The sequence below is a fragment of the Prionailurus viverrinus genome, chromosome E3 (genome assembly GCF_022837055.1).
Source record: "Prionailurus viverrinus isolate Anna chromosome E3, UM_Priviv_1.0, whole genome shotgun sequence".
Lineage (NCBI taxonomy): Eukaryota > Metazoa > Chordata > Mammalia > Carnivora > Felidae > Prionailurus > Prionailurus viverrinus.
Genome location: NC_062576.1, coordinates 18888903 through 18908235, shown reverse-complemented (window position 1 = coordinate 18908235; position 19333 = coordinate 18888903). Strand labels below are relative to the sequence as shown.

General features: G+C 46.9%; 1 protein-coding gene and 1 long non-coding RNA gene across 2 annotated transcripts in view; both read left to right on the top strand.

Moving 5' to 3' along the window:
* LOC125154806 (uncharacterized) overlaps nt 1-19333 on the top strand; it is a 520558-nt gene that overhangs the window by 218258 nt on the left and 282967 nt on the right. The gene's annotated exons all lie outside the window — the stretch shown is intronic.
* LOC125154816 (uncharacterized) lies at nt 13811-17127 on the top strand. The gene is made up of 2 exons (XR_007147932.1): nt 13811-15391; nt 16297-17127. It is a non-coding gene; the product is annotated as an uncharacterized LOC125154816 (long non-coding RNA).

Below are 19333 nucleotides of genomic sequence, written 5' to 3'. Positions count from 1 at the left end.
TCTCATCCGTAATGGAATTTAAAAATAAAATGAGATGAAAAAAATAAAATCAATAAACTTAAAATGAAATTAGCCACCACGTATTCAGTCACGTGCCCCCCCCCACTACACATCATCTCATGAACTCCCATAATAGTCCAGAGAAGTTATCCCTTTAGAAACAAAGCCCTGGCGGGGGCACCGGGGTGGTTCAGTTACTTGAGCGTCCATCCCACCCATATTTCGGCTCAAGTCATGATCTCACAGTTCGTGGGATCAAGCCCCGCGTCAGGCTCCAGGCTGCCAGCGCAGAGCCTGCTTGGGATTCTCTCCACCCACCCCCACCCCCACCCCCACCCCGCTCCTTCCCTGCTCATGCTCTCTCTCAAAATAAGTAGAGAACTTTAAAAACAAATTGAAAACAAAAACAAGGACCTGGGGCTCAGAAAGATCCAAATAACAGCTAATAACCTGCTCAGCAGCCGGGCAATCCTGAAAACGCTCCTGTACAAATTAACTCGCTTACTCCTCACTACACCCTATTAACGTCGAGACTGTTATTATTCTCATTTTCCTGATAAAGAGACGGCACGGAGAGGTTATGAAACTTGTCCAGGTCACACAGCTAGGCAATCTACCTCCAGAGCATGGACTCCCAACCACCCTACAATTCTGCCTAAGGGCACCCGGCCAATCATAAGAGCCAGGGCCAGGACTCGGACCCACGCTGAGTATTTCCAAAGCTCTAAAACAGAACTCTTCCCACCAGATCAGAGGAGAAAAACAGGCAACCAGCGGGCCAAACTCGGGGATCTTACAAATTAGGAATTTTACAGTAAAATTCTACACTGTAACTTCTCCTGAAAAATTGGGGGCTCTCAACTCCAGGCTCCCATGTCCACATTGGAACAAGGTGGCACTGAGCAGGGGTGAACTGTAGTTCACCAGAGTCCCCAGCACTCCTGTCTGCCTTACACCTGGCCAACTTCCCCCACTGCATCACCTGCCTGCCTCGGAAGGGATCAGGGTTCGCTACCCTGACACCCATATGTTAGCCAAAATTCCTTCCATCGCGATCTATGACTCTGTAATTAATACAACGGTAAATGTGAACTTTACAAAGTTTTTGTAAAGACCAAGAGAGAAGTTCCAAAAACCCTGGCTGCGAGTTTGCAGGAAGTTAAGAAATCAGGAACGCTGGGAATTGCTAGAATCGATTAAAAAGGAGATGTGTGTGTGGCCAGAGGTGGAAGGAAAAGAGTGAGTGGAAATTTATACTGAGGTTGCTCAGGGTTAGCCAGCACGCGAACGCATACAGCACGCAGAGGTCTTGAGCTTCCTTTTACCTGTTCATGGTTTATGAACATAGCTGTCTCAAAACCGTTAGCTGCCCACTTGAGAAGGTTGGCCGACTGCTCCGGAGTCATGTAAACCAGCACTCGTTCCGTTATCAGCAGTGTTGGCAACTTCAGAGAAGAAAAAGGCACATAAGTATGTATTCATCAAATCGGGACTCTAACGGCAGCCACGGATGGTGCTGGCAGGGCAGGAAAACCCTGGGGTGCACGCCGCAGGAAGAGGAGAAGCCCCGAATAGCGCGTCAACTATCAGGGCGTTAAGAGGTGGAGAGCCCTGTTGTGACCCAAAGTTTCAGACCGTAACAACGTGAGCACTGAGCAAGGTTTTGTCTGGCTTGCTCCAAATTCTCCCCCGGCATGCCCGCACATGGTGACAGGGTGGCCCTGCAGACCCCTTGCTCCGAGGTAGTCTAGTTCCCTTCCCCTGGAATCTGGGTTAGGCCTGTAACTTGCTGTGGCCAACACAACAGTAGCAAACACGACACAAGCGGAAGCTGAAAATCACTTGCACGCTGGCCCTTGCCCTCTTGCTCAGAAGCCTGAACCAGTGTGGCAATGAACCCAAGCTGGCTTGCTATCGGAGGGGAGGCCCTGTGCGTGAGAATGAGGCATCCGCATAGGAGGGAACCCCAGGGGATCTCAGCTACAGGAGTGAACCCCAGGGAACCTCAGCGGCAGCCGGCTCCAGTGGAAGAACCGCCCAGCTAAGCCCAGTCCAAATGGTCAACTCACACAATCCCGAGCAACTTGTGAACTGCTCTGAATTGTGAGTTGTTCGAGACCGCTGAGGCTGCAGAGATTTTGGTACACGTCAAAAGCTGACTGATAAAATGCAGAAATACTGCTGTCCCTTCAACAGAATCTAATTCTTCTTACACAGAGTTTTATCATCAAGAATTAAAAACAACACCAACCATCTTCAGCAAATGACACACTAGTATGCGGTCTGAGTTACCAGACCCGGAGTAACGAACAAATTACGAAAGAGGAAAAGCAATCAACTCCTACAGAAATCTCTAAAAGCTTTACATGTTGGAAGGGAGCACAGGCAGCCCTAAATTATGTGAGCTCTGCTGATTTATTCCTGCTCCTTCTGACTCCTTTACTGTCCTCCTCCTTCTCTGCCCCTTTACGCTGCTGTTCCTCATGGCTGGTTGCTAGTTTTCTCACAAAGCAAGTAGGTTATTTTTGCCTATTTGTATTGGCGGGGAATTTCAAAACAAGTAAATTGTCTGAACTGAAAATACCCAAGAAATTTGCTGGAAAGAACATCGTGTACGCTAGTGTCAGAATGTAACCCATGCAGCTAGACTCAGTGCCTGGACTCATGATCACCAGAGAGAAAGGCTACCCACAAATGCTGCTGGCTTTGACCTGACAGTCCCAACTATCCACTGTTACTGTTTATCAGGATTTCCTTTTTTTTTTTTTCTTTTTTTGACAAGGAAATGTGGTATAACTCAAGTGACTTAAAAATATACATCCAGGGGTGCCCGGGTGGCTCAGTCGGTTAAGCATCCAACTTCAGCTCAAGTCATAATCTCACAGTCCATGGGTTCGAGCCCCACATCGGGCTCTGCTCACCGCTCAGAGCCTGGAGCCTGCTTCGGATTCCGTGTCTCCCTTTCTCTCTGCTCCTCCACGGCTCGTGCTCGCACTCTCTCTCAAAAATAAATAAACACTAAAAGAAATTAAAAATATATATCCAGGTGCGCCTGGGTACCTCAGTCAGTTGAGCATCTGACTCTGGATTTCGGCTCAGGTCATGATCCCAGGGTTATGGGATTGAGCCCTGTGTTGCGCTGCATGCTGAGCATGCAGCCTGCTTGGGATCTTATCTCTCTCTCTCTCGTTTCTTCTACCCCTCTCCCTGACTTGCACATGCTCTCTTTCTCTCTCTCTAAAATAAAAATATATGTATGTGTATACAAATACACACACACATATATATGTATATATCTACCAATGCTCTCTGGACCCAACTGGGTCATGGTACAAAGAATGAGAGAACTAAATCCAGAGGATAGACAATGAAGTCCAAGTTGCAGATGAAGTTGAAAATCAGAAAGAAAAACATTAAAAGGAAGTTTAAAGTAAGCAATTTTTTTTTTAAACTAAGCCTAAAACCCGAGATTATATCAATAGGAACGATTAGAAAAAGTGAGTGAGTGGAAAAAAAAGTTTCAAAACCTCAATAGGTTGGTAATTAGAGAAAAACAGTTCCGAAAACGTTTTTATTGATTTAAAAAAATTTTTTAATGTTTATTTATTTTTGAGAGACAGAGCACAAGCAGGGGAGGGGCAGAGAGAGAGGGAGACACAGGATCTGAAGCAGGCTCCAGGCCTCCAGGCTCCAAGCTGTCAGCACAGAGCCTGACGCAGGGCTCGAACCCACGAACCACGAGACCATGAACTGAGCTGAAGTCGGATGCTTAACCGACTGAGCTACCCACGTGACCCTCCAAAAACCTTTTTAATGCAAAAGGCACCGACTATTACATACGGTATTACCACATGGGGGGAAGCCAGGTGGAGAAGGACACGTGGGAATTTCCTGTACAGTTTTTGCAACTTTTTTTTTACAAATTTGAATTATTTGAAAATGAAAAGTGAAACACGTTTACAGTGTAGTTAAGAGGTAGCTTCGCCAATATTAAAAACAGGATTGATACTTTTCAGAAGAGAAGTCTAAGCGAAGCAAAAACAGCCCACGGAGGAAAACACAGCACAAATGAACCCTAGAGAATTATGGATGTAATTCTAATACTTGTGTTAGCCGCTGTTCCTTATGCATTTTGTAGATCTCCATAAGTGAGGCAAACTTGCCTATCAAGAGCTCCCCTGATTAATTTTTTTTAAAGTTTATTTACTTCTGGGGCGCCTGGGTGGCGCAGTCGGTTGAGCGTCCGACTTCAGCCAGGTCACGATCTCGCGGTCCGGGAGTTCAAGCCCCGCGTCAGGCTCTGGGCTGATGGCTCGGAGCCTGGAGCCTGTTTCCGATTCTGTGTCTCCCTCTCTCTCTGCCCCTCCCCCGTTCATGCTCTGTCTCTCTCTGTCCCAAAAATAAATAAAAAACGTTGAAAAAAAAATAAAAAAATAAAGTTTATTTACTTATTTTGAGAGAGACAGAGGGCAAGCAGGGGAGGAGCAGAAAGGGAGGGAGAATTCCAAGCAGGCTCTGTCAGCACAGAGCCCAATGTGGGGCTCAATCTCATGAACCAGGACATCAGTACCTGAGCCGAAATCAGAAGTTGGATGCTTAACCAACTGAGCCACGCAGGCATCCCAAGAGCTCTCCTGATTTGTAAGTGATTATTTCCCTGGCTATTTAGCACGTTTGCCCAAATGGTGTGTTTCTACGTTCGCAGCAGGTTGCTGCTGGTTACCACTGCAACTGTAATAATCTACAGATTATAGTTTATGTGCCACTTGCTGTTCAACTGCTTTCACACGCATACTTAATATAATCTCCAAGCTGTCAGCGCAAAGCCTGACATGGGGCTGGATCTCATCAATCGTGAGATCATGACCTGAGCGGAAATCAAGAGTTGGACACTTAACCAACTGAGCCACCCAGGCACCCTGCAGTTATAGGCTTCTATACATATAATTATCTTCTCTCAAACTTTATGGTATTAGGCATCGGTACGTTATAAAAGCAATACACGTGATTCTGATGTGAAAACAGGAGAAACATTGCCTCTCAAAAACTTAGAAAACCTCCCTCATAGCCATGAAGTGATAAACATTTCAGAATTAAAAACGGAACACGGGTCTCATGCTGCACTTTCAGCTGACCTTATTTCGCATTCGCATGAAATCACAAACGCGTAACAGGTTAAAACAAGATCTCACTGTAGATTCATGTTGCATTTCTTTAGCTTCTCTTCGAGTTCAGGTAAATCTCGGAGATCTGCTCCAATAATGGCATAGCTCTTTGAATCCACAGGTGTCCATCTGGAAAGCGATTATCATTTCAACAGAAATTCATCCAGAGTTGATCATTTCAATGGATCTTTTTTTCAAAATTAAATTATTTTTTCTCCAATACAGAAATACATGTCCCACCGCAAAAAGGAAAAAAAAGTCAGGAAGGAGGAGGGTGGAATGAACGAAAATCACATCGTCCAACTAGTAATGTTTTCGTATAGAACGTTCCAGTCTTTCTTCTATACATACAACATAAACCCATACACACAACATAAGCACGTTTTCTGTCACACAAATACGTACACACACATCACACAGGAAAAAGAAAACAGGGCCAATTCTTCTTTTGAAAACTGCTTTTCCTACTTAACAGTAATATCGATGACATCATCGTCTGTAATGATTTCCCAGCATTCCATCAGTGGATAAAACGACTTACTCAGCCGAGCCCTCACGATTAGGCCTGTGGTATCTCCAAATTTTCTCCATCTGAGGCAGTGCGATGAGCATCTTTGTATAGACCTCATGAAGCACCTGTCCGGTTAAGTAGGTCTCTAGGAGTAGAATTAGGAGGTCAAAGGGTGACCTATTTAAGTATTGGTACCGATCGGCTGGCCACTCTCTAAATGTCGTGCCAATTTGTGAGACACTATGTTTAAAAGAAAATAGCTTCTAAAGTATTTACAGATACAATGGTAACATTTGCTTGACAATACTCCCACAGAGATCGGACAGCATGGTTTCTATAGTGGTTCTGGAGCTTTGGCAGTCATCAGAATCACCTGGCGGGCTTGTTAAAACAGACTGATGGCTTCTACCCCCCGGGTTTCTGATGTAGCAGATCTTCCAGAAGTAGACATTTTCTCAAACTCTTTCAAAAGCTAGACATCTGTATTTCCAACAAATGCTCCGCAGTGGTGATGTCACTAGTCCAGGACTACACTTTTAGAACCACTGGTACGGATGAAATTGGCCACAGTTAAAAGTTGAGTGATGGGTACATGGAGGTTCATTTACTTTATTTATTTTGAGAGGTGGGGGGAGGAGGGAGAGCAGGGGAAGGGTGGAGAAAGAGGGAGAGAAAGAATCCCAAGCAGCCTCTGTGCTAATAGCACAGAGTCCAGTGCAGGGCTCAGACTCATGAACTGTGAGATCCTGACCTGAGCCCAAATCAAGACTTGGCCATTTGACTGACTGAGCCACCCAGACGTCCCCCTTGATTTACTCATTCGGACTGACTTTTCATTGTGTGCCCATTTAGATACTTTTAAGTTTCACCTCATGCATATTTCAGCTTTAAGAAATGATCAATTTCAAGATGCGTATTTTTTCTCAGTTTCACATTTCTGAAATGAGGATGCATCAGTCAATAACGTTTCGGTTTAACTTATCAGCACCTTTTCTTTCCTGACGGTAAATAAATAGTGCGATTCTTGCAATCACAGCCTCAAAGGTTTAATGAAATAGGGCAATTTTTCAATGAAAATGTGTCAGTGTTATCATCGCCTATCACTTTTCTCAAATTTTCACTCACATTTGTATTTTCATTAATTTTTATTTCAACTGTCCCTCTCCCAGTATGATGGCAAGATCAAAAACTATCCAGGCCAGGACTAGAAAATTTGCCTACACAAGACACAAACCCAGAGTTAAAAACCAAGTGAAAAGCTAGGAAAGAAATCTGCCAATCAACAGTTGACGAGGGATTTATATCAAAGAACATTGCTTTATGTTGTAAAGGATTCCTATAAATTGAAAAGAAATGAAAACGCAACTGGAAACTATATGAGCAAAGGAAATTTACAAAGAAATCCCACAGGCCAACAGAAGGAAGGAAGGGTACTCCGTTTCACTAGCACGTTCAAAGTTATAAAAAATTTACACAAACAAAAAAAGTTACAAAAAATTTTTTAATTCATAGATTTGGCAGACAGGAATTTTTTAAAATGGTAGTAGCCAGTGTTAGCGAGGGTGTAGAGAAAGAGAACCCTCATCTACTCTAGTGAAAATACAAATGAGTCGAAAGGGTCTTGAAGCACGGCTTGGCAGTAGCTATTAGAATTCATAAGGTACAATTTTTTGAACCGGCAATTCCTGCAAATATGCACATATAACTAGGCTTTCTACAAAACTGTTTCACAGGAAACCATAAAGAAGGCGGCAATCTAAAGGACCATCAGTAGCGAATACGTTAAGTAAAATGGAATTTCCATGCAGAGGAGTACTACGAAGTCACCAGAAGTAACGAGGTAGATCTAATATGGCAACATGAAGACAGCCGTGATTCACTAGGATGCACGAAGAACAAGTTTCAAAACAGTACGTGTAAATGATCCGCTTTACTAAAATTATACATAAAACTGTATTTATTTATTTATAGAAGTATAGATTCACTCTTTCAACAAATGCATGTTGATCTACATCATATATATTTATTTATTCAATATACGCATACATTCCTTCAACAAAAATTGACTGAACCTTTTGCGGGCCGGGCACGGGATTCTATTCACATGTGTATTTTCTTAGGCGTGATATTTACCTGCCTCTAGGTACACTGTCCATCCACAGGAGAAAACACCCTGCACGGTGGTTATCGTGGTGGGGGGAGAGATTACGCAGGGTCTTTACTTTCTACTTGACCTGTTTCTACACTGATGGGTCGAAGGCAACGCAAAGGGCTAACCCTTTCATTACAGCTAATCCTTCTGACGCAAATATTAACCAAATACACAGAAAAGTATGACGGCTACAATGTAGAGAAAGCAGATGTGCCAGCCAACGGCAAAGCCTGAGGAGGTTCTACTCAAAATTTGTACGAGGGAAACAAAGGATGGAGGAGATATTCGTTTCTGTGGGAGTCTGTTCGCTAGGAGCGTGACGAGGGCACTGTGCTGGTGTAGAGGCCTGTCTAGTTGCCTGACGTTTCCTGTGTTATCTGTGCCCACCATCTAAGGCCATCCTCTCTGAGCATGTTTTCTGACCTGAATTATTAATAAGCCCCTTGAACTTCTCTGTCAGACACACACTGAACACAATGGAACATTCTGGAAGAGTGTTTGTGATCTTAGTTTTAAAGGCTCAGAGGGGAGGAAAGAGTTGTTGGAAACACTCATACTGAAAACTTACGGGGAAAAACTGAACCCCGGGGCCAAGGACCTAACGTAACAGGTGAAGCGGGTCAGGTACGAGACAACAGTGGTCGGGATGTGCATTCCCTCTCAGCGAAGCAGCCATGTAGGAGTCAGGGTCTGAGGCTGCCGGACTGGATTTTTCCAAGGAAAAGATGTTCGGGAAAAAGCTCCTATATTGAAATATTTGCAACTCACTGAAATGTTTTTCAAAAGATTTAAGATTGGGACCTATGGACATCTAAGAGGGGCCATACAAAAAATTGTTTCAAGTTCCTTCACAGTAAATGTGATGCAGAAGTATACACCCTGTGACCTCATGTGCACACACGCGCAGACTCAGACGCGCAGGCTCACACACACACACACACACACACACACACACACCATCTTTAAAAAGAAAGGGGGAGAAAAGCAGAGACGTAGCCCATACTGTATTACTTAGGTTAAGGGTACTTGCCAATTTGCAGTGTGTCCTCTGAATGTAATTCTATAATGGATTGTAATAAGAAAGGCTTGTGTCTATGGGAAGATGGGAAAGAGAGAGAAAGGAGTCAAGTAGCTTAGTTAGTGAAAAAACGCAAACACCCACTACCGAAATGGCCAATAGGTACCGCTACTGCTCAAAGCAAGGGCGACTCCAGAGGGCCTGCTGCTTAATCACGTCTGACCCTAGGCACACACATGAAAAATTCAGTGGGTCAGCTGTCAGAGTAGGTCAGTAAGCATTACACTCCGAACCTGATGTCAAGTCACAAACTGATCATGAAACACTCAAGACGTAGAAATCGCCAAAGATAGGCTAGCGAGGGGCGCCTGGGTGGCGCAGTCGGTTAAGCGTCCGACTTCAGCTTGGTCACGATCTCGTGGTCTGTGAGTTCGAGCCCCGTGTCAGGCTCTGGGCTGATGGCTCAGAGCCTGGAGCCTGTTTCCGATTCTGTGTCTCCCTCTCTCTCTGCCCCTCCCCCGTTCATGTTCTGTCTCTCTCTGTCCCAAAAATAAATAAAATAACGTTGAAAAAAAAAAAAGATAGGCTAGCGATATGTTTCCAAACGTTCCAGTGTGTTCCAAGCCATCTCTCGTTTCCTGCTTCTGCTCACTCAATTAAAAATTTTAACCATTATTAATCACAGACAACTAAAGAAACCGATTCCTACTCAGACCTGACGTTCAGTACATTTCTGTGATGACTATGCTCTCCTCCAGAATGTGCAAAAAATTAGACAGCAGAGAGCCGATTTCAGTATCGCAACCACCATACACACATCTTTCACCCCAGAAACCTCCTCTAGGCTTAAGTGAGAGCCCACCTGCTCTTATTTGACTTGGTGTCCTAACAAGCTAGGTCGTATTCTGTGGCTGCACAGCGTCAGATGCCATAGCGCATCTCAAATGCACACTACGTGGGGCGCCTGGGTGGTCAGTCGAGCATCCAACTTCGTTTGGCTCAGGTCATGACCTCGCACACAGCTCGTGAGTTTGAGCCCTGCGTTGAGCTCTGTGCTGACAGCTCAGAGCCTGGAGCTTGCTTCGGATTCTGTGTCTCCCTGTCTCTGTGCCCCTCCCCAGCTTGTACTCTGTCTCCCTCTCTCAAAAATAAATAAATACTAAAAAAAAATTTTTTTAGATAAAATGCACATTCCGTGTAATATAATCTTGTATTTGGAAAAGGGGAAAACTTGTTTCCATAGGGTAAGTTAGAAAAAAAAAAACAAAACTTGAAAACTATTTCTAGCTTGTGGGAATTACACATCTTTAAAGGACAAGGTGAAAGTTTTAATGTTTACTAAAACTTTTTTTCAATGTAAGACTTAAGATTTTGTTTAAATGACTAATTTAAAAAGAAGGGGAAGAAGTATACGTGAAAAACCACTGAGAAAATCTGACCTTGGGCTTGAGGTCGGGGTTTAAATTTCAGCTCTACCCCTTTGTCAACAGGTAACCTTATGGAAATTAGCTTAACTTCTTTGGGCTTTGGTTTCCTCAACTGCTAATAAAAGCATGTCATTCCCGAGTCGGCTCTGAGGGCTGAATGAGATCATCTGAGTGAAGCATTTCACATGGTGCTCCAAAAGCTCTCAGCAAAGATTCACAAACTCGTCATCTATAACTGCAGAATTCTTAAAACATGGACTCAGGGTGGCCCCCATACTATCTCATATATAGTAAATGGCCAATTTGGCCTCCCATTATTCATTCAAACGCTATTTACTACACATCTGCTCTGAGCCAGGCCCCTTTCTATGCTCTGGAGGTACAGAAGTAGCCGGAGCACACGTAAAAATTCAGATTATCGGAGCGCCTGGTTGGCTCACTCGGTTAAGTGTCCAACTTTGGCTCAGGTCATGATCTCACGGTTCATGAGTTCGAGCCCCACATCGGACTCTGTGCTGACAGCTTGGAGCCTGGGCCCTGCTTTGGATTCTGTCTCTCTCTCTCTCTCTCTCTCTCTCTGTGCCTCTCCCCCACTCATACTCTGTCTCCCCCTCTCTCTCTCTCAAAAATAAATTAAACATTAAAACACTTTTTTAAATTTCAGATTAAAATTAAACCACTATAGGTCATTTCTATTAAGTGTTCAGAGAATTACGTTAATGGACAGAAGAGTTGCAAGGGAGGGGATATTTCATTTTGAAGACAGTTTGGAATGGGGATCTTGGGGCCAGAAGGAAAGTGGGAAGGGGGTGAAAGAGAAGAGTCCCCTAAAATGAGGTGTCTGGCGTTCAGACTGGCCACCTCCTGAACGCTGCCCCTGAATCCTACCGGGCTCTCTCCTGTGGTCAAAGCCATACTCACTTGATGCTGTGCAGCTTTCTCGTGACTCTCACGGGAAAGTCCACTTCACAATATTTACTTGGGAGAAGATCTCAATCCTGAGGAAAAACACGCAGTAAGCTTTAGAATTATGTTTTCACTCCTACATTTACTGACCACCTTCATGTACCGAGCGAGTACTAGGCCCCGAAGAGCATCAGGGCACTTAAGGGTTTGACATCCAGGAACGATATGGGCAGAGATGTATTTTCCAGATGACTGTGGTCTCCGCGTGGGGACTGGATGGAAGACAGGAGTCAGGGGTTCACAGCTGTCCAGGGAAGAAGTCACGGGGAGCCTGAACTGGGGGAGCAGTGCCTGGGATGGAGGTGGGGGTATGTGGAGGCGCTGGGGGAGTAGGACCTGACAGAATTTTCCAAAAAGCAGATCGAGATGAATCAGAGAGGGTCAGGACACCAATGCTGACCAGCATTTGAGGGATAAAATGGAATAAAACAGCAAATATCCCGTAGCATCGCACACAGTGGGGATGAGTACTGTTTTGTGACACGTTTACTTTTTTCTGTGAGGGGACGATACAGCGGGTGGTAAAGGGCAGGTGCTCTGGAGCAGGGGACGGGGGTTCGAATCCCAGCTCCACCGCCTGTCTGCTGCGAGGCCCCAAAGTCACTCCACTCCCTGGGCCAAGTTTCCCTCCTCTGCGAAGCAGAGACAGGGACAGCACCTCACGGGGTTGTGAGGAGTAATGAGGAAATAAGGACACACAAGGGACACTCAGAACAGGGCCTGCCTTAGTAAGTGCCACGTGTGTGCCTTTATCATTGACTGTCACGGGGACAGGGCGCCGAGGTGGCTCCGTCGGTTAAGTGTCTGACATTGGCTCAGGTCATGATCTCACGGCTCGTGAGTTTGAGCCCCACGTAGGAGCCAGGGCCCGCTTTGGATCTTCTGTCCCCTTCTCTCTCTGCCCTTCCCCCACGGGTTCTCTCTCTCAAGTTAAATAAATAAACTTAAAAACCTTATTGACAAGGGTACTTAGAATTAGGTCTTGGCCTGGGGTGTACATTTATCTTTACTGAGGGCTGCAGTAAAAAAGCGTGGCAGACGCGCGCGCGCACACACACACGACCCTGCTCCCTCTTCTGCATCCCCGGCCTGGTCTCCGCTTGGCCCCCTGGCCATCCTAGCACATTCTCTGTCACGTCCAACTAATCCCTCAGCCCCGATGCGTATTCACGAACGCATTCTCTCCTCCTCAGCTCGCCAACTGCACACACTGTAAGGACACCGCTGTCTGGACTCTCAGCGACACCCTGCGTGTTGCCTGCAGCAGCTCCCGACGCCCCTGACGCTTGGGGAAAGAAACAAGGCGCTCCACAACCTGGTGACCTGCCCGGCGCCCCCCCAAAGCGCTCTTCTAACGCCTCCGTATCCACCTGTACTTACATTCCACAAGTACAGAGCCGCTTACTTAAAGTGGAAAGAAAGACCAAGAAAAAGACAATGGTTGGTGCCCAGAACCCGGTGGTGGGCCTCACAGGTGTGGGCCGGGATTAAGGAAGAGCTGGGGTGAGGATGACACCCCTCTTTCTGACTTGAGCAACTGCGCAGAACACCATTTACGTGCACAGTAACGAGCGATGGACAGCAGGGACAGAGAGGGAGCGGCCCCCCAAGACAGCATGTTGGCGGGGGAGTGGGGGGCTGCAATCACCAGCAAGCATTTTCCAGTAGGAGGTGACCTTAAGGGCAAGTGTCAGAACTGTGAGAGCCAGCTACCCCTCAGCCCTTGGAAAATCTCAGGGGATCTGGTCTGGGGGACAGAGGGGGAGGGAGGAAGGGGGAGACAGGAAGACAGAGACAAAGACAGTCTCCTGACCCATCAGAAGAGACACGCTCACCGATCTCAACCGTTCTCTCTCGGTGCTGCCGCGCTCCCCTGCCCGTGTGTAGGGCAGGGCCGGGTAAAAAGCTATCCGAAGGTATTTGGAGGAAACGTTTAGAGCATACCAGAAGATGACTTTTGCTAGGAAATTCCAGAACACCCTCTAAGGATTTCACTCAGACGATATGAAGTTAAGGACACGCTAAAATTCGAGGCCTGGAGAACAAAAGCAAATGAAGGACAGCATACGATCCTGTAGCTCGTCTAGGACTTCTGACTTTCTAAACAGCTTGCCCACTCATCAGCTACTTGCCCTCTTAAGAATGCCGATTAAGGGGTCACCATGGAGGGAAAGCTTCCAAAAGGCACACCTGGAGCTTTTAAGGAACAGACATCTTCTTTCTTGCCTTTGGGAAAGGGGCAACAAATGGCTGTGGGACATGAGGCTTCAACTTTGTATTCTGGCAGTCCCTGAGCCCTTCCGACACTCCACTCGCCAGTAGCTCGCACGTCACAGGAGGCATGGAAGGCAACCAGGACCGTGGATAGCTACCGGAGGGCAGCCGGGGACAACCGTGACGAAGAGTATCCCGTAGGCTCAAAGGAGATCCAACGTGGCCGACCGCTGCACAGGCTGCCATATTGAGACTGACCCCCTGCGTCCTTGATCCTCTGGCCGTGTGGAAATAGGATTCAAGAGACACCAAGAAGCTGAGGTCCCTTAAAGGGCGTCACTCACCCTTTATTCTTTGTCTGGGGTTGTCCTGGCTTTCCTGCACCCTACTCTCACCCGCTGCTTGAAGGTGGGAGGCTTCAACTGTCCCAATGGTCTTGGGGCCTGACGTCATACAGAACGAGCTCACACACAGCGGCAGCCAAAAGCCTGTGACCCACAGCCAAGCCTCTGCTGGTGCAGCCAGGGGACCCTCCCAGGTGGAAGGTGCCCGAGACAACAAGACTAGCCGACGAGATTTCCCCTCCTCTTTTACAGAAGCACACAGAGCTCAAAAACAGGGATCAGCGAACGTGCTGTCAACAGCCAGTACTCTAGCCTTTGCAGGCCAGACGGTCTCTGCTGTGACTTCTCCACTCTGCCGCCGTAGGGCTAAAGCAGCCATAGGGAAGATGGAAGGAACTGGGAGTTGGCTGTGTCGCAGTAAAACTTTATTTACCAACATAGGTGGCAGCCTAAATTTGGCCCGTTCAGCTCCTGCTCCAAAGAGCAAACGAGCATCATTTTTCTAAAAAGAAACTTAGATTTTTTAAAACCCTTTCGACTAATGTCATTATCAAAACGAAAAAACTCCACCAAATGTTTCAGAGCCTGCACTATTCTCCTTCCTCGCTCCTCACAGATAACCTTTTTCTTGGAAGGGCCACATGAGCTTCAGTGTACCGTGCTCAGAAATAAAAATCTCAGATTTAGTAATGATTAACCCACCTACACGGCGGGGGGAGAAAGCAAACCACGGGACCACGTTGAAAAGGGTGTCAAGCCCAAAGGAGGAGTTTCTCCCGTGGCTTCTGTTCACACTGCACACCTTCTGCCACTGCATTCTCTTCCAGTTCCTTCCACCACACCGTGGTCTCTGAGGCCCAGAGGCACCGCCGACCTATAGCAAAGAGTCCCCCACCCCCACCCCACCCCCGAGCAGCTGCAGGGCTCTCTGGAGAGAACAAGGAGGGAATCTGGACGTGGACGAACTGCAGTCCGTCGTTTGGAGCATGGAAGCTCCAGTGCCACTGGCTGTCCGACCTGGGGACGGCACAAGCTCTCGGAGCCCGCCTTGCCCCATCTGGGTAACCCCCTCCCCCCACCTGCAGAGCGCTCATGTTCATTCCCAAGGTCATGGATGTGCACGCCCTTCAGAAACGTTAGCTATCTTATCCTGAATGAAGAATGCAGAGGCAACCGGTTAATACTAAGGCTGTGCTGAGGCCACTGATTTCTGGCCTCAGTGAGAGAGAGGCTGGGGGCACCGATGACCAAAGACCTCATCGGGTGAGCTGATGAGGGACAAAATACACACTCAGGTCGCATTAGGCCCACACGCTCTAGTTTATCTTGGTGTACTCCTGCAAGAATCTGGGGAAATGCACGTACCCACGACTGCCACATGACCGACCTGACAGAAGAACCAAGAGAGATCTGTACAAACCTACAAAAAAGAAAACGCAATCAGTGAGATCGTTGTAGAGAAAAGGTTTGGTGCTACAATTCCAGCCCGGAATCAAAGACCAGGCCTGTGGTCCTGATTCTGCCACTGACTGGACCCATTTCCTCTTCTGTGAGGGAGTGTAATGATACCTGCTCTTGAACCCTAACGAAGGAGGTGAGGGACCAAATCAGAGAATGGAGGGGCACCTGGATGGCTCAGGCAGTTGGGCTCTGACTCTGGATTTCGGCTTGGGTCACGGTCTCGTGCTCCGTGGGACAGGCCCCGCATCTAAGCCCCACTTAGGATTCTCTCTCTCTCTCTCTCTCTCTCTCTCTCTCTCTCTCCAAATGAATAAATAAACTTAAAAGGGCTATGTGTCATGCTACCATCACCCAGCCTTGCAAATCTCCAAGCTATACTGAAGACACCGTCACGACGACAGTGAAGTCTTTTGTTGTCGTCAAAACGGCAAATGCACGGGCCCCTGGTCTCAGCTACTCCACTGGCAGGGCTCTTGCACACACGCAGAGAATGTATACAAGGATTCTGATCGAAAGCCCTGTTTGTAACAGCAGGAGCTCAGAAGCAAGGTACATATCTAGGGCCCTGGTGACATCACGTACGTGGCTGACAGTGGTGGCACAGCAGGTGCAAGCAGATGGGGACAGGGACGCGAGACAGGCAGTCACCGCATTCCTTTTGAATAGATTTCTAGCGTTTAAAAAAATGTTTATTGACTTATTTGGAGAGAGAGATGGGGGAAGGGCAGAGAGAGAGGGAGAGTGAGAGAGTGACAGAATCCCAAGCAGCCTCTGTGCCGTCAGCACAGAGCCCAACGCGGGGCCTGAACCCACAAACCGAGAGATCGTGACCTGAACCGCAGTCAAGGGTCGGGTGCTCAACCGACAGAGTCACCAAGGCGCCCCTGACATTTTTGAACCCGGTGGGAACCTTCACAAAAGTAAACAATTGGGGAAACAAGGGGGCGGTATTTTTTAATTTACCTTGAGTCTCCAGAAGCTGGTACCCATCCCAGCCCCAAGATTTAGAATCTGACAGGGACATTCTGTCTTCCGTAGAAATGCCTTTATCAGCTGACTGACGCCATGGACGCGAGCAACGTATCCTGAGAGAGAGACAGAGACAAGCCATGACTCGGTGATGATGGAAATAAGCCTTGCCAAGTTCACCACACCAGGAGGACAAAAGGCAACCCTTCTGCCCTTCTTCAGGGGTCGCGGTTTAGGTTATCCATAGACCTTATGGGAGAAGTAACGACTTTCAAATTCTCTTCCTTTTTTTTTTTTTTAAAGCCATGTGAACCAAAAGAAGCACAATCTATCTAATGGTTGGATCAACTACCTTAAGGAAACCGCAACGCCCCCTAATTCTACATATGAAAGAAAACTATTTTACATGAAAACATGGGATCTAAATGTCCCTCTTAGAAATGTGTCTTTTTGTGGCTAAGTGAGAGCTACTCAGAATTCGGCTGAAACTCAAAATTGGGAGACCGTCTGGAAAGTATTCTGGGGTCAGGAAATGGGGCAGATAAATGTCAAAGCAAAGACAGCCATATTTCTTACCGTGCTCCCTTCGTGTCCATCCTGTGCGGGTTAGAGCCTCGATGTTTGTAAAACATCACAGGCGGGGTTGGGCGGGGGGCGGTGCACAGGCAAATGGTGCCTAATAAACCGACTTGTGAAGCTCTGGCGTGGGAAGCTGGAACCGAGGAGACAAGAAATAAAAGAGGGTGAAAGGAAGATGAAATTGATCTGTGTTCTAAAGCCCTTCTGCTTACAGTATTACTACTTTAAGAACAAAATGTGAGTGGCATTTAGACACTTACTGCAATTTGACATAGGGATTTCGTGTCTATGGATTCTACTAGTAAATAATTTGAGCTTGTCTTTTTACATGTCTCTTTTGGGGCGCCTGGGTGGCTCAGTCGGTAAAGCGTCCGACTTCGACTCAGGTCATGATCTCACAGGCTGTGAGTTCGAGCCCCCTGTCAGGCTCCGTGCTGACAGCTCAGAGCCTGAAGTCTGTTTCAGATTCTGTGTCTCCCTCTCTCTCTGACCCTCCCTTGTTCATGCTCTGTCTCTCTCTCTGTCTCAAAAATAAGTAAACGTTACATGTCTCTTCCATTTTACTTTTCTAGTAAATCCTTTTTCCCGTGGGTTACAGAGTATCACCCACAACGGACTGGACATTGGAAAAATTTTTAAAATGCTCCCCACACGCTGTTTCGGAAGCACTCTCCTCCTATGGGGCCTAGTCTAGCGATGCCAACCCAGGGAGAGGAAGAAGGAAGGCCGGAGGGCTGACCTGCTGCCCAGGGCCCCCAGCACCCAGGGCACCATGGTGGGGCCCTGCCTCTGCAGCGTCTGTTAGGAAAGTGTCCTCAAGAGTGCGGGAGGGAGGCTTAAGGCCTCTTAGCCAGGCCTTGTCCAATCTTACTGATGCCTGGTTTCACCCTCAGCTCAAAGTAAGTACCATGTCCTTATTCTCAGGAAGCACCACTTTAAAATTTCTTTGCATTTCTCATTGAAACTACCCATAGGATCCGTCTTTAGGGCCAAGATGCCCTGCACCCACAAGAACGATGGTCATTTGGCCAATTTCTCAATCTGGCTGAGACTAAGTCACCCTCCTGCCTCAAATCCTTTCACTGCCTTGATAGAAATGAGTTGTACAGCCTAACACGGTTACTATCACTTTAATAAGGCCAAAAAAAGTCATTCCTTCCATGAACAGACAGTTTACAGTAAAAGACATATAAATGGCTCTTCAACATATAAAAATGATCTTGGGGCACCTGGGTGGCTCAGTGGGCTAAGCAAGTGTCCGAATCCTGATTTCAGCTCAGGTCATGATCTCACGGTTCAAGGGTTTGAGTCCCACATCGGGCTCTGTGCTGACAGCATGGAGCCTGCTTGAGATTCTCTCTCTTTCTCCCTCTCTCTCTCTGTCCCTCCCTGCTTGCGAGCAAGTGAACTCTCGCTCGCTCGCTCGCTCGCTCTCTCTCAAAATAAACATTTAAAACAGATATTAAAGAAATAATCATAATGATCTTCAACTTCACCCCAAAATAAGAGGAATCTAAAATAAAATTACTGTAAGACACCATGTTTCATGGATCGGATTAACACAGATGAAAAGTTTCATGATGCACTGTGTTGGTGAGGATGTTGGGAAGTAAGCACTTTCATATACTACCGGAGAGAAGGAACGCTGGAACTCTCATGTTCAGAACGAATCCCTCTGTTACACTGCTGGCTTTGCAATGGAGAAGGGGTCATCTTCCATGGAATGTAGGTGGTTTCTAGAAGGTAGACAAGAAAAGGAAATAGGCTCTCCCCTATGGCCTCCAAAAGAAACGGCCCTGATGACACTTTGATGTTAGCCTAGTGAGACCCATGTTTGACTTCTGACCTTCAGAACTGTAAGATAATAAATTTGTACTGTGTAAAAAAAAGAAAAACGAATGAATCCCTAAAACCCCAGGCCTCTCAGCTGATGAGGGAATAGTGAGAAGGGAGGGGATCACTTGCATCTGTTAATTTCGGGGGCCTTCCTCTCCTTAGACAGTCTTACCAAATGCTGGATGTAAGGGTCATGCCAGTAGCCAATGTTTACCGCAAACCTGGAAGGGATAAAAAGGAGGCAGGTGAGTAGACGTCAGTGGATTCAGGTTCTCGGGAACCAGGTCAAGGAGGGAAACCATCTACTTCACAAGGCCAACACACTCCCATTTAGCACTCCGTTACACATGTAAACAGACTCAGCCATCCGCCGAGGTGCTCACTTACACTCCTCTCACCCTTCCCACGGCGGCCATGTGTCACCTCTCTTTATTCTGACTGCTAATTCCTCTCCCAGGACCCTGGAGAGCATATAACCTCACCTCGTCCCTCACCCAGAAGACGTGCAACCGTTTATTCACTCGGCAAACTCGCTGGCCAGGACTATTCAGACAACCCTACTCAACCAGAAGTTCTGGGTCCACAGGAAAGATCTAGAATTGTTTTGTCAAACTCACTAATGACTCCCTAAGTATTTCCCCCGGCTCTGTCATTTCACGTCCCTTAAGGAGTAAAAGGGAAAACCAGGAAC